Below are 27510 nucleotides of genomic sequence, written 5' to 3'. Positions count from 1 at the left end.
ATAACACGTTAGTTGATCACTGACACTGATACATTTGGGACCTTGCAAAGTCTCCAGAACTGAAAAGTCTATGTACCACCCTAAGAATTAATCAAAATTCACACACACACACACACACACACACACACACACACGCACGCACGCACGCACACACACACACACACACACACACACACACTCCAGTGTTTCATGCATGAGATGGCATTTCAGATGACACTAGATATGTGACAGGGGATTAAAATGAGACTCGGTTTCCATTCGCCAAAGCTCCTAATGTAATGGATGCCAGCTACTCCCACATTCCAAAGGTGGTGCTACGTGCCCAAAGCAGAGCTTGCGGTTTCGTGAACATTAGTTCATCATCTACCCCTCCTCCTCTAAAAATAAGGTGAATGATGCTGAGGGAGGTTTTGCCTTGGTTTGTTTTGTAGTGCTAGGGGTTAACACCCCTTGCCCCAGGCTCTTGTGCATGCTAGCTAGTGATCTTCCACTGAGCTGATAGGTTTTAGAGATTTAAAAAAAAAAAAAATCTAGAGTGAGTTGCACAACTGAGACGATGTTTTCCTTCCCCTTAATGGTCACCTTCCACCAACATGGCACCTCCAGTGCAGCAGGAGGGGTATGGAAGAAACACCAAAGGGTTCTGAGTGTCTCCAGGACACATAGGAGAACATCCTTAGGATGCCTGGAGTAGTTTGAGGCAGCCGAGCAGAGGGCACTGTAGCTGAACTCTGTGCCTGCCGACCTACAACGCTAGGATGCTGGTTTGGGCATTGTAGAGGAAGGCTGTTGGGCTGAAACTGGAGCGTGTGTGAGCAGACACCCTTGTGTGAGCAGGAGAAGGGCTGGGAAGTCTTGGAGGGCTTAGAAGTTGTGACCTGGTGAATAAGCTATGAATAAGCACCCCTCTGGTGAATCTTTAAGGAGCCTCAAAAGCACCCACCAGAGGGTTTCTTTGCCTCTCGGCCACGACCAGAGAAACAAGGAACCACTACATTAGTTCTCATTAGACGTTTCCATCCCGCCCTTCGCCTGGCTCCCTCACATCAATCCTGAAGGAGCCAGAGAGCCCAGTGAGAGGAGCAGGAGACAAGGAAAAAAGCCACATGCTCCCACCCACATCCACTTGCACAGCAAGCTTCCACTTGAAGCAAGTCCAAGTTGAGGGGAAGAAGAAGATGTATCTTTGAATGAAGTTCAGAATTTTTTCTTACAGTGGACTAGCTATATTAATTAGTGAATGAAGACTGTTTTAGCCAGTCAGATAGTCAGAGGAGACAGATTTTTATTAACTAATTGTGAGGATACAAGCTGTGAGGCCTGCTCAAGACTCCGTCTGAGAACAGAGGAAGATGGTAAAGGCACCAAACACAGGCAGAGACAGCAAGCCCAGAGCTGGTTTCTGATTGGACTCTACTCTTCCATCTCTGTCCTCTTCCACATCTGTCCAGAGCTCTTACTGAAAGAAATCATGTTTGCTCCTACAGGTCCCACCTCTTTCCTGGCCATCAGTCATTAGGCCAATGAAGGGCATCCGACTAAAGCCAGCCAAGTGACAGACCAGCCAACAGCCCGTGAACATCCTTGTGCAAATAGGTAAAATATACATGAGACCTTGTCTGAAAAAGCCCAGTGGCAGCAACTGTAACAGGAAAAGGTACAGATGCTCGGGGTCCTTGGCATAGGACCCTGAGAGGAACATAAACAGGAAAAATAGTATACTTACCCATGGGAACTGAAACTAAGATGTCATTCAGCCAACAGATATTTATTTTTTTTGTTTTTTGTTTTTGTTTTTTGAGCTGAGGATCGAACCCAGGGCCTTGCGCTTGCTAGGCTAGTGCTCTACCACTGAGCTAAATCCCCAACCCTCAGATATGTATTAAGATCATTCTTCTGTTGCCATAAAGATTAAGAAACAAAGTTTCTGTCTCTAAAGAACTAAAGTTCTAATGGGAGAGAGGAAAAACAGCCAAATAAATAAATGAAATAATCACAGATGATTATTATTTCCCTGGAGGAAGTAAATAAAACATATAGGTAAGAAACAGTGAGCAAGAGAAAGAGAGATACTTGTTAGTCTTGGAAGTCTAGGAAGGACTGTCTGGGGGTGATGTTTAAACTGAGGGCTGAAGAATAATTGGTCCATGTCTGTAAAGAGCTAAGGGAAGGACTGCCCCCAAATAGAGGCAAACACAAACACACTGAGGTAGGAAATTGCTCAGCGCATTCCCAGCACTGACAGCCGGCCAGAGAAACCAGAGCAGAGTGAGCAAGAGGGAGGATGAGATCAGAGGGGAACAGGAGCCAGATCATGCGGAGGTTGGGAAGTGCTGGTGAGCGCAACAGTCTAGTGAGGCAGGATGGAAGCCAGTGTGAACTGGAGGAAACACACCCTGGTTCAAGAGGACAGGGACTGAGGCTAGCTAGCCAAATCTATAGCTAACGATGACAGCCATCTGCATGACATAATGTCCATCAACAACGGAGTGCAGATGTGATGAAGAATTCCTATCACTTCGGAGTACAATTACCACTGTAACTTCACAACACAATGCATTACTCACATGTCTGTGATACTGACATAAGCCAGCCTACTGTGCTGACAACATAAAAGTCTAAAACACACAATTCTATACAATACATGATACTTGATATTGATAATAAATGATTATGTCACCAGTTTGTATTACACACTATGTATTATTGTTATTTTATATATCCTTCCTTTACTTATTTTTTTAAAAAAAAGAGTTTACTACAGAAGTTACCATTTCATACCCCATACATCTTCTGTTTTCCCCCTTCCTCTGGCTCCTTCCCACCCCACACCCCCACACCCCCTCTTTCTGGTTCCATGTGCCCCAGATCAGTCTAGAATTCCTAATCTTCTTGCCTCAGCATCCTGAGTGCTGTAACTTGTAAATATATATGGTGTGCCACTGTACACATTTCTGCTGTGTTTCTTGATTGTTTGAAGCTGTTTTGATTGACCTACACTATCTATGTACACTCTATAACAGTCACATGACGATGAGATCATTTAATGCTGCATTTCTCAGACTGTATCTGTGTCCTTAGGTAACACATGACTATAGGTGCTTTCATGTTTGCCAATGCTATATGTCAAAGACTGGCAAGCCTGTCTAAAAGCGACTAGGTGTCGGATACAAAGGAAACTCCAAGAAGACATTCCAAATATCTAGAAAGGAGCTCAAGCTGGACTACGGGATTTGGGCTGATAGTGAAAGGCCAGCATTCCCCAGGACCTTGTGAAACTGGTTCCCATCTGTCAAAAGGAGCCTGTCCCCTTACCTCTGGCAGAAGGGATACGAGGTGACCTGTGGAGCCTATGAGCATTATCAAAGCCCATGCTGGCCTCCAGGCTCCCAGTATCACAGGTACCAGTTGTACATTTCAAAGCCCCTACCCTGGCCCTTCTCACCTCCCCACCTCCCCAGGCATCTCTCCCCCTAGATAACCCTCCCTGTCCCCCCCTCTCTCCCTCCCTCTCTCCCTCCCTCCCTCCCTCTCTCCTCTTGCTCTCTTGCTTTTTTTCTATTTTCTCCTCTCTTGCAGATAGCCCTGGCCACATCCAGTCTTCTTCTTTTCTCTCTGCTCTGGATTCTTCCAGGTGCCCCTGGATCTTCTCTCTCTTTTACCATGGAGTGGCCAGGTCATATTGCTGTCTGTTTACTGAGCCTCCCAGCCTCCCACATTCACTAGGTAGTAAATACCTGAGGCTTTTTAGGCCGTACAGTGTTGATAGCAGCTGTTCGGCTTTTCTGCTGCAGCATGAAAATAAGTCGCAGACAGATAACACATAAATGAATCAGCATGATATTATTTTAGGACACCGAAATTTTGAATTTCATATGATTTTCATGTAAGCAGAAACAGGCTTTCAGGGTTGGAAAGGTGGCTCAGTGGTTAAGAGCACTGGCTGCTCTTCCACAGGACCAGAGTTCAGTTCCCAGCACCAATATGGCCACTCACAACTATCTGTAACTCCAATTTCGGGGTATCCAATACCCTCTTCTAGCCTCAATTAGCACTGCATACATAGACATAGACATATATGCATGCAAAACACATAAATAAATAAATTTTAAAATAGATATTTGTAAAACATTTATAAATAAAAACAAAGAAATAGCCTTAGCTCGTGGCCACAAAAATTAATTATAAGGACTAATCCCCCCAGTCTTAGTTTCCCAACTGCTATCCTAGATTATTGGCTGACTAATAATTAATTTAATATCTTCAAAGCCAAGACAGATGCAATTCATATATTCATTTCACATAAAAAGAAGCTGAGGCAAGTATCTCAGCACAACCAAGAGGTGAACCCAGGCAAACGTGTCTCCAGATCACATGACGTTAATTGTGTAATGCAGCCTCACACTAGGTAATCAGACTTAACAAGTAGAAGAGACATCTGGAATAAAGGACTAAGGACCTTCCAAATCTGTTCCTCCAAGGAATTTGAAAACTGTGGGGAGGACTGGGCTGTCAGACCAAGTTTTCAGAACTCTATAAATTAACCAAAGGGTTGAAATTCTCAAAAGGAATGTGTTGAACAAAAATGATCAAATCTTCCTATAAACAGGTTTGTGGTATTATTTAAAGAATTATTTATGTTAAGTTTATTCACATTACTGCTTTGCCTGACTGTATATATATGCACTTTGTGGACAAGAGCTAGAAGACGGCATTGGAGATCCCTGGATCTGTAGCTAAGGATAGTAATAAGCTATTATATGGATCCTGGGAACTGATTCCAGTTCCTCAGTAAGAACAGCGAGTGCTCTAACCACTGAGTCATCTCTCTACCCCTAGTTTGTGGTATTTCAAATTTGCCTATTCCACAAATCAGCAGCTTCCAAAGTACAACAGCAGGGGCTTGGGGATTTAGCTCAGTGGTAGAGCACTTGCCTAGCAAGTGCAAGGCCCTGGGTTCGGTCCTCAGCCCTGAAAAGAAAAAAAGTACAACAGCTGTAAAAGGCTGCAGCCTTGTGGTCCCTGTAAGGGGGCAGTGGCATGAAGCTCCCCCATTCCAGACAACCATCCTTGTTTTGCTTGTACACCCAAAACTTGGAAACTGCACTCACAGAGCTTTACTTAATATGACTTGGAGCTCATTGGGTGTGAACAGCCTTATCTTTGGGATAGATGTCAAAAATGCTCTGTGGTAACCATTTAATGGCATGGCTACCTGTGAGGAAGAAAAAGAAGTGTTGGAGTTGATGGGAGACTGACCAAAGAGAGTTAAAAAAAAAAAAAAAAAAAAAAAAACAGAGAATGAGATATCCCTATTTAAAAGCTTATAAAAATCCCAACATATTCCTGAAAACATGGGGATGGTGGTGTGAATGTCTAGGTATGATCTGAGACCTGAGGAGGCCATAGTCTCTGTAGCTTGGCTGAGACCGAGGCACCTATAGAAGCAGAAAGTGAGGGATAACAACACAATGTTGTAAATTGTTGGAGTTTCTCAATAGGTACACAAGACTCATAAACAATGACTAGAGACTGGCTTAAAGTATTTAAGGAAATCATTGTGCAATCATTAGGTACCACTAAGATTACTAAGTACAGGCTTCAGTGACTAAATTTTATGGAAAATGAAAAACTGGCATAATTAGATTAGGAAAACTACTAAACAAATAAATAATAACAAGAGTAAAATCAACAGGTGCTGGAGAGATGGCTCAGTGGTTAATAGCACTTGCTGCTCTTCAAGAGGACCCAGGTTCAGTTTCCAGCATCCACACAGTAGGTAGCAACCATCTGAAACTCTAGTTCCAGAGGATCTAGCCCCCTCTTCTGGCTCTCTTCGGTACTGCACATGCATGGTACACAGACCACAAACAAGACATCTAGAAACATAAAATAAAAATAAGTATTTAAAAGAGTAAAGCCAACATTAATGAAAACATCAATCTTGTGTTCAAAGCATACACATTAAGTTATTTCAACGCCTAGGTATATACAAAACAAACAAACAAAAAAGACATTCAGCAGAAATTGGTTACCAAGAAAGCCTAGACACTGGATATTCTAAGCAAAGACTCTATATCAGCTTTCACAAATATGTTCAAAGAAAGAAAGGCACATGTAAAGAACCAGTGGATGGCATGGCAATGTCTTACTAAGTGGAATATCATTAAACTATAAATTCTATTTTCTAAAAAATAGAAGTGAAAAAGAATCAAGTTGGATATGGTGGCACACACCTGAAATCCCAGCACTTAGGAAGTGGATGGAGAAGAATAAGTTCAAGATCATAGCAAGCTCATGACCATCCCGAACTACATGTATCAAAAAAAAGTCAAAAAAAATTTTTAAAGATGCAAATATATATTCCAGAGTTGAACAGTATAATTCAAGTGGGAACTTTACTGCTATGACTTAGTCGCCGTAGAAGGTAAACATAAACAGATTTGAAGACAGATCAGTTTCTATTATCCAGTTTTGGGTATGGGGGAAAGAAGTAGCAAGTGGAATCAAGTAACTGAACACTGTCAGAGCTCTATAGGAAATTATAAAGCTTACCAATACACACAGAATAAGAATTATAGAAGGAAAGGGGGTAGAAAAAGAAACAAAGAAATAACAGAATACTGGCTTCAACTTCCAAAATTTGATTGAAAACATTCAACACACCCAAGAAACTCAACAACTCCAAATGGGAAATTGCCAATATTCTCAGAAGTCTAAACAAGACACAGGATAAAATATGGTTGGGAACTGAAAACAATAGATGATGCTGTAATCAATAAGACATGGTGGAGAGACATGATGAGTTCATCATGTACCAAGTGGTCTTGATAAAGCTGCTCTATAGTCACAAGCTTAAGGTACTCAGATGATGCACTCATTCAAAGTGAAAAAAGTAAAGAGACAAAATAGTCAACAAAAAATTTTACATTCTGTAAAATTATCTTTCCAAAAGAAAAGAGAAACTTAGAAATTTTTGGACAAACCAAAAAGAAAAGCACTTATGTCTAATATGCCTGCCTTATAAAAAATAACTAAAAGGAGAATGAGAGAATGCTTGGAAGTAATTCAAACAAAGCTACACAGAAAAATAAATAGATAAATAAATAAAGATCACCCAAAAGTTAATTACTTAGGTATCAAGGACTGTTGTTAGTTGTTTTCTTACTCTTTATCTCCCAAATAAATTACACATGGAGGCTTATTCTTAATTATGAATGTCCGGCCTTAGCTTGGTTTGTTTTTGCCAGCTTTCCTTAACTTAAATTATCCCATCTGTCTTTTGCCTCTGGGCTTTTACCTTTCTCTATTTTTGTATACCTTTCTGTTTTATTCTGTTGCTGGGTTTGTAGCTGGGTGGCTGGCCCCTGATGTCCTCCTCCTTCTCCCGATCCTAGATCTCTTCTCTCCCAGATTTCTCCTTCTACATATTCTCTCTGCCTGCCAGCCCCGCCTATCCTTTCTCCTGCCTTGCCATTGGCCATTCAGCTCTTTATTAAACCATCAGGTGTTCTAGAAAGGCACAGCTTCACAGAGTTAAGCAAATGCAACATAAACAAAAGTAACACACCTTAAAATAATAGTCCTCAACAAAGGATCACATGAATGCATTTCTGTTGTGACTCATTTTTTTTATCTGATTTAAAATATAAAAATATAAATCAATATTTTTAAAACCTTGTTGATAGCTACAACATATAGAAATATAATTTATGTGACAGAAAAAGTATATGGAGGAAACAGAGCTTTGTTGTTGTTGTTGTTGTTGTTGTTGTTGTTGTTTGAGACAGTGTTTCCCTGAGTAGCTTTGCACCTTTCCTGAAACTCACTCTGTAGCCCAGGCCTCGAACTCACAGAGATCCACCTGCCTCTGCTTCCCAAGTGCTGGGATTAAAGGCGTGTGCCACCACTGCCCGGCACAAAGCTATTGTGGAATGTATTTTTAAGCATGCTATTGAAGCTGAATTGGTATTAATATGACCTAGATCGTTAAAACTAAGATTTTAGTTTAATCTTCAAGAGAATCACTATCACCGTCAGATCTGAGTCATCACACTGTCCCACCCCCTACCACGTCCCCCATCCCTCACCCCAAAGCTGTTTTCTCTGCTGATGCTCCTACAACCCAGTTGCCCAGCAGCAGCAGGCAGAACAACGCTGGTAAATTACAAAGTAGATCTGGACTGTTCTGACCACGCCCTCAGGGACCTGCTTCATCTGAGCCCTGGACGCTTCTCTGGCCCTGATGTCTGCGACTGTGGGCATGCTCACCGCGGCTGACTTCTGGGTTGAGCCCAACCAACACTACAAACACGTGCTTGCCTTTAGTTCTCTGTTCTCGCTGTTTCTCAGCCAGGGACACCCTTGCGTCCATGGTTCCTTCTCTTCATTCATTCAGGTCATGTGGAATTTGACCCCTTCGGGGAGGTTTTCTCTGACTATCCATCAGAAGTAATATCCTGCTACATCCCATCTTCTACAAACGCTGTGTCGTAGCAATCATTGCTACCTGACATTGCATATTTTTTAATGCTGATTGCCTGTCTCTTCCTGGTAAAAGTTGAACTCCATGTGTTTGTCTCTTGTTTACGGCTATACTTTTTTAATTCCTACCTATGACATATAATTCTTACCTGGCGCATAGTAAAATGGAAATTAACTATTGATTGGAAAATGCTAATGAAGGGGCAGAAACTTTATCTTGAATAGGAGGGCTGTAGGGATGGAGAGCCAAGTCCAAGTAAAGGTTAAGCCAGAGGCAGACAAACTATGGCCCCAGGACAAATCGGCGTCTTGGGCCTTTTCCAGTCACTTCACTCTTTCTTTTTCCTTCCTTCCTTCCTTCCTTCCTTCCTTCCTTCCTTCCTTCCTTCCTTCCTTCCTTCTTCCCCTCCCTCCCTCCCTCCCTCCCTCCCTCCTTTCTTCCTTTCTTTCTTTCTTTCTTTCTTTCTTTCTTTCTTTCTTTCTTTCTTTCTTTCTTTCTTTCTTTCTGTTTTGTTTTTTCCAGACAGGGTTTCTCTGTGTAAGAGCTCTGTCCTAGAACTCAGTTTGTAGACCAGGCTGGCCTTGAACTCACAGAGATCTGCCTCCCTGCCTCCCAAGTGCTGGGATTAAAGGCATGCACCACCACGCCCAGCTCACTCTTTTTTTTTTTTAATTATTTTCTTTCAAGATTTATTTTTATTTTATACACATTGGTGTCTCGCCTGCACATGCAACTGTGTGAGGGAATCAGATCTCCTGGAACTGGTGTAACAAGACGTTGTGAGCTGCCATGTGGGTGCTGGGAATTGAACCTAGGTCCTCTCTGGAAGAGCAGCCACTGCTCTCAACTGCTGAGCTGTCCCTCCAGCCCCACTTAACTATTTTTATAAATACGTTTTTTTACTACAACATAGCAGAACTCATTCCTTTGCATATCTTCTATGGCTTATTTCATGCTATATCTTCGGGGTGAAATGAATGAAACAGAGGCTAAGTGGTACACAGAGATGGAAAACATTTGCCATCGGGCCTTTACAAAAATTCCACTGAGCTCTGATTACAGCAGCCGGAGGAGCAACTCTCTTGTGACACCCATACCCATTGTAGAGCCTGAACACCGTCCTTCTCTTCCAGGCCCTCCCAAACTCCATACTTAAATCTTCATCAAAACCCTTTATTTTTAATAAATTTCAACTCTGCTTCAAAGATAAAATAGCTAAGTAGGGTGGCCAGATACCTGGCTTTCATAGTTGGTGGATTCTGAATTTTACATATGAAAATACTGGATTATCAATAGGATCTGCGCTGTGACCACGAGACGGCAACAGCTGTGTGTGTACGGCTGGGACAAGAACAATGTTGATTTACCTAAACAGTGAATCTGCCTTTTTCCCCTAGAGGAGTTCTTGTTTCTTATACTTTCACCTCTGGACTTCGCATTTTCCACTTACAAGACCTTTGGTCTGCCTATTGAAGCATTTACGTCAACTCAGACTGATAAATGATAATAGCCCCGACAAGTCAACACACATATTGTAGCTATCCTTTTTTTTTTTTTTCTTTTTCCCGGAGCTGAGGACCAAACCCAGGGCCTTGTGCTTGCTAGGCAAGCACTCTACCACTGAGCTAAATCCCTAACCCCTATAGCTGTCCTTTTAATGGAAAGTGGGGAGACTAAATTTTCTTAAGCTAATGAGTTGATCTCTTCAAGTAAAATACCAGTGTATGAAACAAATACAAAGCTTTTCCAATTTTCAGATCAAATGTCCCCTCTTCCATGGGGGTGGGGGGAGTTCTCTGCTCCACTAGATGAAATTAAACTCAGTCTCTATCACCTAAAGCATGTAGTTATTCCTCTGATGAATATGTCACGTTATGCTTTGATATGAAATTGCCTGCGAATAGATCTATATCCTTCTATAAAATATGAGCTCTTCGCTCATCTGACTTTTACCTTGGTGGCTTCTGAATGCCCCGTAGCTGGACCAACACGTGACCCCAATAACTGTGTGTTGACTCTTAGCCTCCACCACATCTTTTCTTTGTCTAGAGCTTGTCAGATCTGCTTTGGGGGATGTTTTGAATGTGGCCCCCAAAAGTTCATGCCTACATTGGAAACGGCAATCTTCAAACTCCTGTTAATGGTAGTTAGAGGGAAGGCATGTTGACAGGCAGTTGTGGTGAGATGACGTCATTAGTGTAAGGTCCCCATGACATTAGTGGCTTCGTAAGAAGAAGAAAGACCTGAGCCAATGTGCCTAGGGTCCTTTAATATGAAGACTTCCGCAATGTTGTGACGCACGCAGCTCAACAGTCCTCATTGTGTGCTAACAAGACATTAAACATTATTTTGGACTTCCCAGCCTCCATTTCATAAGCCCAAAACTTCCATTCTTTGTAAATTCCCTATCCTCGGGTGCTTTGTTGCAGCAACAAAAAATGGACAAAGATGTGTCCCTTTCTTCACTGATTTGCTCACTTATGGATCAATATAAAATATATAATTCTAAAAAATAAATGTGTCTTTGACGTTGACATGTTTTCGATACAGGTTTTCCGTCCCCTCTAAAGAGCGCTCATTGTGTGATAGTTTCCTTCCCTGGATACTGTTTTCCCGCACTCCCTTTTCTGTCCTTAAATTACAGTCACCTTCGTGCACTCCACCGAGCAGCGGAGCAGAAAAGAGAGAAAAAGAACTTTGATTTCCCTGTGTTCCCAACTCACTGCTTCTGTGTCTCATCGATCCAAAGTCCTTGCAACCTTTTCTGGCAAGAACTGGCTGGTGAGAAGTGCCGCAGCTTCGCTGCCCTGAATGTTAAGTGCCAGGACCGAGAGGCTCTCTGTGGCCCTACCCTCATCAGAACATGACTTCCGCTATTTTTATATACTACCTATGTTTTGCTAAGAAATCATGAAAGCAGGAACTTGTAAGAATAGGGATTCCCACCATGCCTCCAGAAGGCCATGGGCCAGCCTGGCTACTGTCATCAAAGATCCAGAGGCGAAAGAAAGGGATGTGCTTCCTAGCTGGGCCTGGGGCCCTTCTGCATTTTCCAGCTGCTGCTGGGCCTGACTCCCAATCCCCTGTCTTCCCAAGCACCTACCAGATGCTGCTGCCAGACTGAAAGGGAAGAAGAATTGATTTCAGTTTCCAACTTGAGAATGTCCTCACTGCTTTGACCTTGACCAAGGCTATTTCCCTTTCTTGCCAATCCTCGGCCTATTTGCCCTCCACACGCTGTTGGTGCATTTCCCTGGAATTTCTTTTTCTTTATTTCTTCTCTGTAGCCTCTCATCTCGCCTGGCCTTGTGCCATGACCCTTTCCGAACCCAGCAGGGCCTCCCAGCCAACCAGGATAATGATGGGCACCAAGACAGAGATGTGACACTGGCTCTTGGCAGATTGGCAGATACCAGGAAGGTCTGGGAACAGGGAGGGACCTAGGGCTGCCTGGCCCATCTTTGCAGGCCGAAGAATCGATCTGACCCTTGTTAATGAAGAGCACATGGTGCTAATCTTGAGGTGGGGTGACCTTTGTCAGGAATTACGCCTACTTTTGTCTCCTGGCTTTATTTATAAGATGAAAACACCTGGAAGGCACAGATATTCAGAGAAAGATAATGTCAGGACAGTGGTCAGTGATCCTTGGAAGGAAGCAGTAATTGCTTTAGGCTAAGAATGAGAGAAAGTCCGTACAGGGGAACTCAAATTTGATCAGACTATCCAACAATAAGATCCAAACGAGATTAGGAAACTCCATCTCCGAGCAATTATACTTCCCTTTCCAATGACTACATCTTATTGCCAGGACCTGGGGCCTGTCTAGGAAATAATGATTCCTGCACAACACTATAGAAATACCCATTTATCCAATGGTCCGTTCCTCCCCTCCAGGAGCATATGCCCACCAAGGGTAGGATGTGACTCTGAGTCAAAGTATGGCTTTGTCGCTCAGATGCACAATGAAGAGCCTTATTCTATAGAGTAGAAATCAGGAGTAGTCACACAATCTGGGACCAGTTTGCCCTCTAAGGATTTATGAACTGGAAGCTTGGTCCCCAGTGAGGTAGTTATTGAAAATGGAGGAGACTTTGGGAGGCGATGACTAGTGGAAGGGGGCGGGGTAATTAGGTCATGGTGCCCCAGACCTCAGAAAGGATGAATGGTGCTCTAGAAGGGTTGGTTAGTTCCTGCAGGAGTTAGTTCTTTAAAAAGTGAGCCTGGACCCTCCCTAGTCTCCCTAGCTTCCTGTCTGACCATAACATTACTCCACCTTGTACAAACTCCCACCATTATGATATTAACTATACCGAGCATTAGCTGGAAGGTCTTCACCAGAGCCAAGGAGATGCTGACACTGTGTTCTTGGACTTCCAGAAGTTGAACAAAATAAACCTCTTTGCTTTATAAAGCGCCAGCCGCAGGTATCTTGTTATAGCAGCACCATGACTAAAACACAGTTATATCTAAGTTTGCTTTATTTCTCTAGAAAAATAGAAAACTTCTCAAGCAAAAATAAATGGATTCTTTCCTTACAGCCTCTTCAAGGCTCTAATAAAAAAATCTTCTCTCCTAGATGCCTTCGGTGTACCACACTGAAGCAAGAGGGGGGAAATGGCTTTCAGGTCTATTCACTTCCATCTGCAGCATGAAGGGAAACTCTTCTCAGAGGACCCGCCATATAGCCTTAGACACAGGGCAAAGGAAGTTGTTGTTGGAGACTGCTGTGCCCAGAGTCCTGGGCATCAGCATCAATTCCTTTGAAAAATAGTGGACGGCCTAGAGATCACCAAGAATCTTGCTTCTCGAGCATCATTTCTTCCCTCCTAAGTCTGGACCAGTTCAAGATTTAGGGAGCAACGTCCATTAGAGGAACAGCAAACTGGGCAGACATGACCAGGCACGGGGATACATCTCCCCTCTCCTGTGCCCAACCGTTAGATTGGAACTAACTCAAATAAGTGTGAGCGTAGTAAGAATGCTAAGGCTGGAGGCAGTTAGTCACGGCACTCCTTAAACTGCATGGCAGGGTCTTGGAGGAAGGTCTGTTCAGCCTATCCCAGCAGCTGTCCACATTGAAACACACACACACACACACACACACACACACACAAGACAGGTTAATGCAAAACCTAACCTAGGCTCCCCCAACAAAGTTATATGAACAGAGAGTAAAGGAGAAATCAAGAGAACCACTAAGCCATGAGTGAACAGAAAGGTGGCTTCCTTTAAAATGGGTAAATTAGGCCACTAAAATGGAATGGGATACAAGTAAAAAAAAAAAAAGCATCTACACAGCAGGATACAGAATTTTCCCCTGCGTCTTCTCTACCCCCTTAAGAGGCTTCAGCAAGGGCCCACATTGCTCTTTAGAGTTTCCTGCTTTGGGTTTTCTTTAGCCTCAAGAGCTGAAGACCCAAGCTCAATCAGCCCCACTCACAGAAAGAGTCTCCCAGAATCCTTGTTTTATCTTGTTGATAATGAGGTCTCGCTGCTTAGGACAGGCTGACCTCAGACTCACAATCCTTCTACCTTAGCCTCCAAATACTGGGATCGAAAGTGTGTGTACCACACCTGGCTTCTCAGTGTATTTGAGGAGTATGTTAGACCCAGAAAATTGTGTTTCTCGTCTTTTTTCCTGAAGACGGTGGCCCAAATGAATGAAGGAAGCTGGGAAGACAAGGCTTTTCTTAGTGGGGCAGGGGAGGAAGATACTGACTTGTGCCGAATGACATCAGTGCCATTTTCTGGAAATGGAAACAAGAACCTAGACCAGAGTCTTTAGAATCCTGAAGTTTATCAAAGAAATCTAAGGCTGAGGCTTAAGGAGACTGGACTAGAGGCTGCAGTGAAGCCACATTTCAGAGAAGAGCTTGAACTGGGCCGAAGGTCCGTTGTTCCTCCCCCTCCTTAACATCCCGCTCTTGACTTGTCCATCAACTCAGGAAGCAGACCTTATCTCCCTCTTCTGGTGTAGCTGGTGGTAGAAAGAGCAGCAGGGCTCTGTTCAAAGAGGAGCTGTTACAGCGAAATAATGGAACGTAATGAGTGTGTGAGCCGCTCAAGGAGAGAAACTCGAATCTGCTGCAGAACTCGGGGCCTTATTTGCATTTGAAAAACAATCTCATTAGGGGAGCATATTAGATTATAAGACATTCTCCAAGAAAGTATTTTAGAAGAACTATAGCACGCACATGAAAATGTACGTGCACACGTGCACACACAGAGGAAGATACATACTCTTGATGTTGCAATAAAAAGTACACGCATATTTTTTCAATTGAAGACTAAATAAATAGATCACTGGAGGTTCCTAAACTTAAAGAAGGGAAGACTTGTGGGTAATTAAAAAGAAAAGGACCAGGAGCCAGAGGAACAGATATTAGGAAAAGGTATATGAAGGGTTAGGAGGGTGGTAGAATTAATGCTATTTAAAAATAGTTGCATTAAAACCTTCCTAATGGGATCTAGTGCATTTCATTGACTTGGGTGATTATAGAAGCTGCTCCCATTTTCGGCTTTTTAATTGGGTGGTTATAAACAGATGCACACAAGGCATCATTGCTGGTTACTAGAATTTTAATCTGCATGTTCAATACAACAGTGCAGTGCAGTTCATCAGCTGGAAAAATCCTATAATTTAAAGGACTTCACAGGAGGGCCTTGGAAATGGGTCAGTGGTTAAGAATACTTGTTCTTGCAGAAGACCCGGGTTTGATTCCCAGTGCTGAAATGTCAGCTTATAAACATTTATCATTCCAGTTCCAGGGGATCCAATGCCTTTCTGACCTCTGTGGGAACCAGGCATGCATGTGGTGCATAGACATGTATGCAAGCAAAACACTCATACACATAAAATAAAATAAATAAACCTAAAAAAAAATCCATTACAGAGGATTTTATGAACTACCATGTAGAAATCACACCCAAATGGCTCCTTTGCTTTCCTGTTCCAATATCAAGGGTTTGCATTCTTGAAACCCCTTCATATTAGGCTACTTGTCCACTTCCGTTTTCCCTCACTCTTCCTTCTCAAATCATTTCATAGTCTTCTCTGATGTCAACCAGTATAGGCATGGAACTGTTGTGGAATATTTGATCACATTGTGAACCCCAAGATTGCCTTAACTTAATGAAATCAACCTTAGGTCAAGAGGCAAAGCCAGCAACTAGTTGACAGGAAGTAGCTATACAGAGCTGGAATGCAAAAAATGTATAGAGAAAAGCACAGGAAGTAGTAGGCAAGGACTTTGAGTTTGGCAGTCCTTTTTGGTTTAGAATGGCAGAAGGGAAGGCTCTTTCTGAGATGCCTGCTAAGGAGGAAGTTCAGCTGGGTGCTCTTCTGCCTCTCTGAGCTAGCAGGTTTTCACCCCAGCATCTGACTCCTGAGACTTTATTGATAAAATCGTAAGATTGAAATTCAGTTTTAGAACATGGAACTACTTATATTGCAAAAGATTTAATTACCATCTGTCTTAGGGCTTCTATTGCTGTGATAAAACACCATGGCCCAAAGCAACTTCAGGAGGAAAGGGTTTGTTTGACTTATACTTCCAGGTACATTAAAAGGAAGTCAGGACAGGAACTCAAGTAGAGCAGAAACCTAGAGGCAGGAGCTGGCGCTGAGGCAATGGAGGAGTGCTGCTTATTAGATTGCTTGGCCTGCTTTCTTATAGCACCACCCAGGACCACCAGCTCATGCCCACCAAGGAGTGGCCACTCACACATCAATCACTAATTTTTAAAATGCCCTGCAGGCTAGGGTACAGACTGATCTCACAGAGGCATTTTTTCAATTGAGGTTTCTTCCTGTCAGATGGCTCTAAGTTGTGTCAAGTTGACAAAACAAAACAAAACAAACAAAAGAAACTAGCCAGCACATGATCTTTCTCCTTTCTTTACTTTAATAAGAAAACAAAATTGGTTGCCTTCCCTAGTCCCATGCAGCCTGGGTAGAGGCAGATGTGCATAGGCCTAGAACCCCTATTCTTCTGCAGGTCTGTGGTGCTGCTTCAATGGCCCTCAGAGAACAACTTTCTCATCCTCTAATTTTCCCTCCTGAGAGCTTCTGCCAGCTCATTACGGTTCCTCTATGACATGGAGATCAATAGTACACACACAATATGTTTGTACAAATGCAATTTCGCATGCCCTGGTTTGCTTCCTAACACGTTTGGTGGCCTTTTGGCCTAGTTTGTACATTGGGCATATGTCTCACTGTAAGTAAGCTGTTGGGCCAAATGCCTTCCCTCTACAAAGAAGGCTTAACATGGGAGAAAGGAACTCAATAGGAATCGTCTACTTTTTTTTTTTTAAAGGTTTAACGTAATACAAGCATTCAACAGAAAATCAGAAGTTATGATCCAAGGATAGACGTGTAGACACAGCATTTGTCTACCACATGTAAGGCCCAGAATTCCATCTCCAACACCATACACACAAAAATATTTATAATCCCATCTCTCTACCCACTACTGTAATTGTCATACACCTAATTAAGGCTTCTTCATAGATGCCCTTTTAAAATCATTGTTATCTTTCCTTTACCCAATTTATCTGAAACCCAGTGTTCCAGCATTAGAAGCATCTATACGCTGTCTTGACCTTCCTTGGAATTGATGAAAAGTTGCCCTGAGAATGCAGATACATCTAGAGCTCTATCCAACACATAATTCAGAGCTGGAAAAAATTAAACATTCTATGGTTAAAAAGTTATAGTATAGATGATTACTTGCCTATTGAGTACCCTTAATTCTCATTTATCTTGTTAAAAGAACTTTCATTTAAAAAATCTGGGGCTGGTGAGTTGATTCAACTGGTCAGAACCTTGCCACCAAAGCTGAATTCAACCCCTGTAGCCCACATGGTTTCTCTTCTGGCTACCACCTGCATGTCACGCATGTACACATCTACATAGACACGCAAATGCATTTACACACACAATCCAACCTAAGTGCCAAACCTGGAAATTATATTTCAGTAATCTGCCTTTTGGTTAGAATTTGTCATATCAAGCAGAAGTGCTGGGGGAAAAAGTGCAAGTAGGCATTATGAAGTGGAATATTACAAGAAATACTCTTTAAAGGAGACTGACTGAGTCAGGAAATAAGCGCGTGCTCATCCTTCCTTTCTTCCTCCTCCCTCTGTGGTGGGTGTGGTGGTTATAGGCGCAATAATCTCGAAGGTGGAAACCACAAGCTAAAGATGTTGGCATTAAAAAAAAAACGAGTTTCAGAACTCAGAAAATGGCTCCATGAGGAAAGGGCTTGCTGGGCAAACATGAGGACCTGGATCTGGATCCCCAGAAATGACACCAAACAAACAAACAACAACAAGCAGATAAAAAAAAAAAAACCAAAGGACATGACAGCATACATCTGTAACCCTAGCTTTGGGGATGAGGAGGAGATATGCAGCTGAAGGCCAGCCCACTGACTAGCCAGTCTAACCAAAAGAGTCAGTTCCAGGAATGAGAGTTCCTGAGTCAAAGATGACAGTGGAGAGCGATGGGGAGACACTGGACATCAACTCTGGCTTCTGCATGTGCACATATGGAAAAACACACCTGCACATACTGTGCATTCACACAAAAACACAGATGCACGCACATGTGGGGGAGGGGGGCTTGAATATTCATTATACACCATAGTGGTACTGTACTGGGTCTAGACTACCAGCTTCCCAACTTCATGTTATTTAAGAGAAGTGTATTCTATCTTCTTTAAGTCTCACTTAAAAAGAAACATTATCAGCTCTTTGAGAATGTTGTTCAATGTATTTTGATTATATCCATTCCCTCCCCCAACTCCTCCCAGGGTCACCTCCCCTTCCCTACCCACCCAACTTTAAGTCCTCTTAACAGGGTAAAAGTAATTTGAAGAGGAAAATGGGGAAAATGGGGCAGGGGAACAACACAGAAGTGGAGGAAAGGTGGGAAAATAACAGTAAGGATGTCTTTAAAAGTCATAGGGAATCATATTATTACCTAAAGTTACATACAATACCTATAAGCTTATGTGTATAATATGTGGAAGCCCACAAAGGTTTCCTAGTGAGATCTGACCTTGCTTTACCCAGCAGGACTGCATTGGAGGATGGCTTGAACACATGCATAGTTACCAGGTGATTGGAAGGGTCTGCACTTGACTGAGCTAGGCGGAGGTCTTTTGCTCCAACCCTTGGCATTCCTATAAAAGGCCCTTGAGAAGATACAGGAGGGGCTGGTGGATACTGATCCAGGCCCTCCCAAGGCTATCCTGTGTTTCTATCTGTTTCTCTCCCCTCTATCTTTCTACCTAATATCTCTTATCCCTCTCTCCTCAAGAGTACCTTGGGAAAAAGTGGGGGCGAGTCCTCCCACAGTGTATATGTAGATATAAAACTTTTAAATGAAAATTTCCCGTCTGGGCTGGCAATGCTACCCCTACGAGCCATAGACTATCTAGCAAAAACAACAATACGAGTCACGAGAAGTCCCTTACAAGTTGTCAGTCAGGAGAGTGCAAGAGACTCCCCAAACACTTTAGGTAATTTACTGTTGCCCTTGGTTGCCTTCCAGAGGTGCACTGTATTCTAAATATTTAGCCTTTTACCCACAGCAACAACAAAAACTTCTCTCTGCAACAGACAGAGATCATTACCCAAAACCACAACAAATGCAGAGACCAAGAGATCACGAGGTGCCCAGGTTCAACTGGCCCATTTACAATACAACTCCTGTGCTCGAGGTTCAGGGACCACCACAGAGAAGGAGGCAGAAAGAATTGTAAGAGTCAGAGGAACAGGATGTGTGCCGTGAGATTACATCTCCTAGAAATGCCAGAGAAGCTCCGCCCATGAAGACTCAACATGGCTGCCTAAATAAGACCTGTAGAGGGATGGCACCAGCACACACGCTAACATGGAAGGGGGAAATCTCATGGAGCCCAATCTTAGACGGAGGACTACAGGTAACTAAGGATTCTGGGAGCAGGGGAAATTGTCTTCCCCGGGAAAGAGTTCACCAATTGATTTACAGCTCCGAGCGGTCAGCCCTGAATTCATACGCATAGCAAGTAACATTATAGAAACTGAGAAGATTGCTTTATAGATTTAGGACTATAAATATATATTTAAATGTATTGTATACATATATAATTAAATATATACTGTACACAATTAAAGAAAACGAGGCCAGAGATAGGGAGGGGTTCATGGAAGGGGTTGGAGGGAGGAAAGAGAAAAGAGGAAATTATGTGGCTATAGTCTAATTTCAAAAACTGTGAAGTCCTGTTTGCACTTCCTACATACTCTTGGAGGTGTGGCTTTCCACTGGAGCGTGGTTGAGGTCACACTCTTAAAAGAAACTGATTGTCCCTCTCCTAGCAGTTTTCAGTTGCCAATAGCTCCTTGGCGAGGGGAGCCAGGGCACCAACCTCCCTTCTCTGTGCTGGTGTCTGGCCTGGTTGGAGCTTGCACAGGTCTTGTTTGTGCATGCTGTCACAGCGGCTGTGACTTCATGTGTGCACTGTCCTGCTGTGTCCATGTGTTCCCTGTAGTCATCCACTGCTCTGGCTCTTACATGCTTTTTCGTCCCTTCTTCCACAATGATTCCGGAGTCTTTGGAGGCCAGGCTGTGATACAGCTATCTCATTCAGAGTCCAGCGTTCCGCAGCCTCTTATTCTCTGCACTTTATCCAGTGGTAAGTTTCTGAATTAATCACCATCTACAGCAAATAGCATATTCTCTGAGGAGAGCTGAGAAACATATTAATCTATGGGTATAACAATAAGTCATTAGGAATCAGTTTAATACTCTGTCCACTTAGCAGAATAATAGTAATAGGTTCTCCCCTAGGGCCAATAACCTGTCTAGCTAAAGGCTCTTGACCTGATAATGGTGCCAGGTGTGGGCTTCATCTTGTGGAGTGGGTCTTGAAATCCAATCAGAAATCCAGACACAACAGTTTCAATCAATGCTTGGCTGTATTTTTATATAGTAACAGTTATAGTTGCTGGTGGCCTGGACTAGCAGAGTGGAAGACAGATTTACTCAGCTCCTTCCTTAACAAGGTGTTGGATTAGCATGTAAAAGCTTCAAAAATGATGTAAACATTTTGGAGCTCACAGTATGACTCATAGTTCCGGCACCTGGAGTAGCTGTGGAAGAACCATGGCAACATCCATTGGTGATTATAAATTACTTTGGCCAAGTATTTTCTCCTTGGATTCTAGGAGCTGTCTTTAAGCCAAGTGCATAGAAAATAAATCTTCTTGGTGTAGATTCTCTTTTTTTTTTTTTGGCTTTGTTGACATTTTATCGGCTATTCTAGTGTAGACCCGCCCCCCTCCCCCAGATTCTCTATTAATAAGGCATGGATACCCCTCCTGGCTAACAAGGTTTTAGTTGGGCTATGGTACTCCCACTTTCCTCAGAGTTTGAGACAGAGAAACATGAATAAGATCATCATGTCTACCCTAGGTGAGACTGCCTTGGCTACCCTGGATGAGCCTACCATGGCTACCCTGGAGAAACCCACTATGGCTACCCTGGAGAAGCCCACCATGGCTATCTGGGGAGGAGTGGGCCAGAGAAGAGTGACTTGCAGTGGATGGAGGCTAGAAAAGGACTCAGCACACACTTGTCAGGCTCAGCTCTCAGATTCATCATTACTCTAGAAAAACAATGCAAACTCAAATCAAAGATATCACAGATTGAACCTATCCTTATAGGAGTCATTCTAAGACTTAGGGCCACCAATGACCTCTATAGAGACTGCTCAGAGAATCCAAACCAAGCCATTTCTCACCTAGGGATTCTCATTTGCCCATTCTGTTACCTCAGTACTTTACCCCACCAACAATGGTGACTAGGCAAACAAAGGACCTCTTCTCAGGTCCTATACAGCAAGAGAATACTTTACCACACACATAATAAAAGAAAATAAATCAGAATCTGTGTAAGTGTTATAACTCTGTGTGATTTTTTTTTTCTTTCAATTTTCAGTCTTCCCATAGTTTATGTGATCCTAATACATATTAATGAGTGCAAACATTTCCTGTACAGACCCTAGCCAGGCACTCTGCAAGCATATTACATATTTCATGTCTTAATCTTCTTTAGCATTTTTTAAAAAATTACACATAAAGAAACCAAAAACTTAATTTCTCAGTGACTAACTTGCATGTGACTCCAGGTATATCCAATATTACAGTCAGAACAATTAGCTACTATGTTTATTTTTATAATAAAATGCATATTTTAACTGGGGTGAGGTAGCATGTGCTTGCAATCCCAGCATTTCAAAAGGCTGAGTCAGAACAATGCTGAGTTTGAATACAGGCTGGACTGCACAGTGAGACTCTGTTTCAAAAATAAATGAATTGATGCATACATGCATACATTTAGAAATACCTTAAGATATTTAAATTAGAAACTTGTGTCATGGATTTGATTCAGAGAACCGAAGTGTTGTAAAAATAGGAGGAAATATGGGATGGTGGTCTATGTGCACTAGTATATAGTAGTATATATGCAATATTATATGGTGGTGTGTGTGCAGTCATGTATGATAACATATATGCAATAATAAATGGTAGTATATGTGTAGTAATATATGGTGACATATGGACAGTAGTATATGTTGATATTCATGCATGATATCTGTGCAGTAGTATATGTTGATATCTGTGCAGTAGTATATGGCAATATATGTGCAGTAGTATAGTATCTAAGAACCTGGATTCTGGAATCAGAAATCACAAGCCAACATCCAGTTTTCTATCTTGCTATCTCTGTGATCCTAAAAAAGTTACATAAGTTCTCTCCATCATATTTTCTACATCTATGAAATGGAGAGAATAATGGTACCTACCATTGGATTATTGTCAAGATTAAATGAATTATAATATATGAAATAACTTAAATAGTACCAGGCACATACCAAGCACTATAGTTATATTTATTATTAGTATCCAGAAATATTTTGGAATCAGGTTTATATTCTCTTGTGGTGCATGAAATATATTTGTTCTCCATTTCCAGGCACACCCACCTCAAATCCTTGCAGCTTCAAAGTGCTTATGTGCCTTTCTGTATGCTCTTTGGGTGATGGGTTAGTAGAGGTGAGGAACTCTTAGGTAGTCTCATGTTGGAGCATTGTTGCCATGGGAACCAATCTTGCAACTAGAGCAGCTGTTCCCAATTGCAGTGGTTCACCAATCCTTTGGGGTTCAAACGACCCATTCACAGGGGTCACATATCAGATATCCTGCAGATCAGATGTTTACATTACAATTTTTACAGTAGCAGAATTACAGTTATGAAGTAGCAATGAAGATAATTTTTTGGTTGGAGGTCACTACAACATAAGGAATTATATTTTAGGGTCACAGCATCGGGAAAGTTAAGAACTGCTGGATTAGAATTTGGAAATTTTAGGCCCACATGCAGACCTCTGAGAATGGGAGAGACTGAAGGTTGGGTTGATCACCAGTGACCAATCACTTAACCAATAGTGCCTATGTGAGAAAGCATTCGTTAAAAAAACAAAACTGATCTCAGGGAGCTGGTGGACAGATGCTACATAAAAGTGAAGTGTAGTGGTATTTGCTCTGCCCATAACCTTGGGCTATGCTTCTTGCCATCGTATATGACCTCTTAAAAGGGAAGGGAGAGGGGTCACAAGGTCCCTTCTCCCTGGTTCTTGGTGTGAGTGGACTGCCAGATGGATTTACTTCCGGTCAGAACAGAGGATGACTTCAGCTGTTTAGTCAGTTCTGTATTTATGAGTGTATTTCACCAACTTATATCCTAACAAATTCCCTAACACTCCTTAAGCAGACTCCCATAGATTTCTCGCTTTAGTGAAGGCTCATTTTCCTGAAAGAACATGGAAGCTATGGAGATTTCTGCCCTGTTCCTCTGGACCTTGTTCCATGCATCTTTTCATCTGGCTGTTCACCAGCACCCTTCCCCACAATCCTTTATAATTAAAGCAAAAGCAACAATGAATGTAACTTCTGAGAGGTGCTCTAGGAAATTAGTTGAATCGAGGGAGGTTAGTCAGAGGGACTCCAATTACACCTCGTGGGTCAGAAGCAGATGCTGCAGCTGGGGGTTTGCAACTGGCATTTGAAATGAAAGTCAGTCTTGAGGGGCTGAGGCCTCAACCCTGAGATCTAACCCTGAGTTGGCTGTGTTTGTCAAGAATGATAAGCAGCCGGGTGGTGGTGGCGGCGGCGGCGGCGGCGGCGGCGGCGGCGGGCACACCTTTAATCCCAGCACTCGGGAGGCAGAGGCAGGTGAATCTCTGTAAGTTTGAGGCCAGCCTGGTTTACAAAGTGAGGATCCAGGACAGGCTCCAAAGCTACACAAAAAAACTCTTGTCTTGGGAAAAAAAAAAAAAAGAATGATAAGCAGCATTGGTTACCTCGAGGAACTGTCACAAGCCACTACAAAATCCAGTATCAGAGCTTTATTTGAGGGGGCAGAAGAACCAGGCCTGGGGGAGACGCATGTGCAGAGAGCAGAGAGAGAGAGAGACAGAAAAGAGATAGTGGAGGGGAAGAGAGAACAGACAAGGGAGGAGGGGGAGTCTGTGTCTGGCTTTTTAAGGAGCAGGTGGGCTTGTGAAGCTACGCCAGGCATGCGCTGACTGTGTGACCACACCACACGCACATAGTCGCCACAGTGAACACTGATGACGTAAGACGCAAGACCCTTTGCTTAGCTCCTGAACTGTCACCTGCGGTCATGCAGCTGGAGTGAGGGCAGAATCCTAACAGTGTTGTTACCCACTGCAGAATGGTATGTGGTGTGGTGTGTGGAAGGCTTGCACACATCTGGTGTCAGAAGTGTTCAGTTGGGTGTGTCAAAGTAGGAAAAACACTTTGGTTTTCCTTGTTTCTTAGATCCCCTGAAAAGAAATTTAAGATGTGAGTTTCTTAAGCTCCCAAATAAGGATTTCAAGAATGAGACAACCTGCTCTCCTAAATGGGAGAGCTTCAAGGTGACGAAGATCTGAGACATAGTTCTCAGTCTTTGGGATGACTAGATGTACCAGAGGAAGTCTCTTGGTACCGTTGTTGTTAGCACAGCCAAATCTCAGAGCAGAAATGTCCATCTTTCCTTTCATTTTACTAAAGCCTTGTTTATTGTTCCTAAAGACAGAAAAATAGTGTTTAGGAATTGCCAAACAGAACACAGAAAATAAAATACCATGTATGGAATAACAAAGATTTCTGCAACAGAAACAATAATTACCTAATAGATATTCAAAAAGCAAAGTGAGTCCATTTGTCATCTGGCAGAAGGATGAGAGCATGAACCACAGCTCCCCTGTGGAAGAACTCCTAAGTATGACTGGTTTATAGGATCAGGTGCTTCTAGTGCCGCAGAACGTGGCTGTGAGCCCAGGCTTGCTTCTTCAGATAGTGTGTGGCATCCAATTTGGGACACACTATGCATAAAATACAAGGTGAAGTTAAAGCCGTGAATCCAACTAGTGCAAAACAGACGTCATGATATTTCATTTGGTCCAAGGAATAGAACTCAAACTGATGGTGCATTTTCGCTTCTCATCTCACCCCTGCTCCATGTCAAGGTTTCCTCCAAGGCAGCCATAGCTGAAAAACTGCCAGATGCTCAGGCCCCCCCCTCCCCCGCTTCTCTCTGAAGGACAATGGCTCAGCTATTTGCAAGCTCTTCCCAGGCTGAACTGAAATCTGCCTTCTTTAACCTCAGCTCTTTGGTCTCGCTTTACATCTTGACAGAGCTGAACAAACTTATTCTCCCTGTCATTGGACAGTATCCTAAATATTTGAAGACAATGATGTAGTATTCTTTTGATGAATGATTTCCCCCCTCCGTCTCTAAGGTAAATGAAACCACTTCCACTACCTTGGTTTCCCGACCCTCACCATTCTATCAGCCTTACTCTAGTTGGTTAATAGCCCCCAAGTAATGTGGTAACTACCACAGAACCCAATATTCCAATATGATCTGACCACAACCCGTTGCAACAAGACCCAGAGGTGCCTGTAATCTGCACCTCGCATCCCTTCGTGTAGTTAAAGATCAGCGTGTTCTTTTTCTTTTTCAGCAGAATGGTGAATCACAATGTTGGCAAATATTCAACTTGTGGGTAATTACAGTCTCCAATCCTTTCATATGAACAAACTCTATCCAGGTAATCACCTCAATCCAGAATTCATGGGGCTGGTTTTCCTTTTACTCTAAACATAGAATTCTGCAATTATTTCTGAGATATCTCGTCTTATTGAGTTAGACAAGACACTCTGGACTGTCTAGACAATGTTAAATTCTGATTTAGCTCAGTGGCTGTCTTTTCCAACTATGTGTCACCTGCAGGTTTAGTAAAAATGTCACTGAACCTATTGATGTGTTGCAAAAGTGAAGCAAACTTTTCTGACATTATTGAAAGTATAGGCTTGAGTATGAGATGCAGAATGACTTCAAAATTAGCTAGAGCAATTTATAGACAGCCTTTTTCAAGTCTCTCCAGCCCACCTGCACAACGTGTAATACAAAGCACACAAAGAAGAAAAGGCAGCCTATTGAACGTGGGTAGTGAGAAAGGAAGAAAACAGAAGGAGGCAGCCTCACCTGGGTCTCCCTCCCTTTTCTAGGGGTTCTGCTGGACCTGGCAGTTTGGGGATGTGGTCCAGGCATTACCTCTTCATGATGGGTATGGGTGATGTGTTTATAGTTTCTCTTAGACTCTGACTCTTTTAAAGTTCCCTTCTCCAAGGGAGATAAAATGACACTGTCCAGAAAAATCCACTTACATGGGCTGATGTGTGTTCTCCTTCCTTATAGACCGTGAATCACATAATCTCAAGTTGAATTTTAATAAATGTCCTACATAGTTATCCGAGTAGGAATCCATAAATAAGAAAATAGAGGATAAAACTGTATAGAAAGCACCTGGCCCTAGAATTGGGCCTGGCCTCAGGATTGGCCTCTCTACTTAATAGTCCTATAATCTTGGGCAAAGCTCTGTTCCTCAGAGATGGAAAAATAAAAATAGAGTTGATGTGCGTGGTGGTTTGAATGGAAATGTCCCCTACAAGTTCAGATGTTTGAATCCTTAGTCCTTGGTTGGTGGTGCTGCCTGGGGAGGCTTAGGAGGTATGGCCCTGCTAGAGGGAATGAAACACAAGAAGCAGATTTTGAAGTTCCAAAGCCACATGCCATTCTCAGTTCATTCTCTAGGCTTCTTGCTTGCAGTTCAAGACCTGTTCCTGCTGCCGTAACTGGCACATGCTGACACTAGTTCCTGCCATGATGGATTCTTAGCCCTCTGGAATCATAAGCCCAAATAAACTTCTCTATGCTCCCTTGGTCATGGTGTTTTTATCACAGCATTAGAAAAGTAACTGATACCAGGAGATGAGAATTAATTGCAATATTATGCAAACAGTTTGCTATCGTCCCTGGCATTAGCTGTTATGAAATATTCTTTTAATATGTGCTCAGCTTTCTTTAAAAGAAGATTTATATGAGAGAGAGAGAGAGAGAGAGAGAGAGAGAGAGAGAGAGAGAGAGAGCAAGAGAGAGCCTGTGTGTCTACAGGTGCCTATGGAGGCCAAAGGAGAGCATCAGATCCCCTGAAAATGGAGTTCCAGGTGGTTGTGAGTGGCTTAGGGTAGGTGCCGGGAACCAAACTCAGTTCATGTATAAAGCAGCAAGGCTCCCTCCCATCTGCTGAGCCCCATCTCCAGCCCCAATGTTCCGCTTCTTTATCTGGCATTCCAATGCTATGATCTATCTATCATAGATTCCAATGATCTAAAACAATTAGGAGACACAGTAACAGCTGTCACTAGGTCCTTTGAAACCTAGTATGGCAGAGATCTAATCAACCTTCCTTCAGTTGATAGAAATGACGCACAGAAGGAAAATGGAGTGCCTTCTGGGAAACAGTAAGTGAATGGCCAGGTATCCTGATTCCCACCCTGTTTCACGATGGCCTTTATTTTATCCTGTAAGTAAATCAGAACTAGCTGTACAACCAAATGCAGAT

This window comes from Peromyscus leucopus, chromosome 12 (genome assembly GCF_004664715.2).
Source record: "Peromyscus leucopus breed LL Stock chromosome 12, UCI_PerLeu_2.1, whole genome shotgun sequence".
In the NCBI taxonomy this organism is placed as follows: domain Eukaryota; kingdom Metazoa; phylum Chordata; class Mammalia; order Rodentia; family Cricetidae; genus Peromyscus; species Peromyscus leucopus.
Note: the sequence above shows the minus strand (reverse complement) of the source record.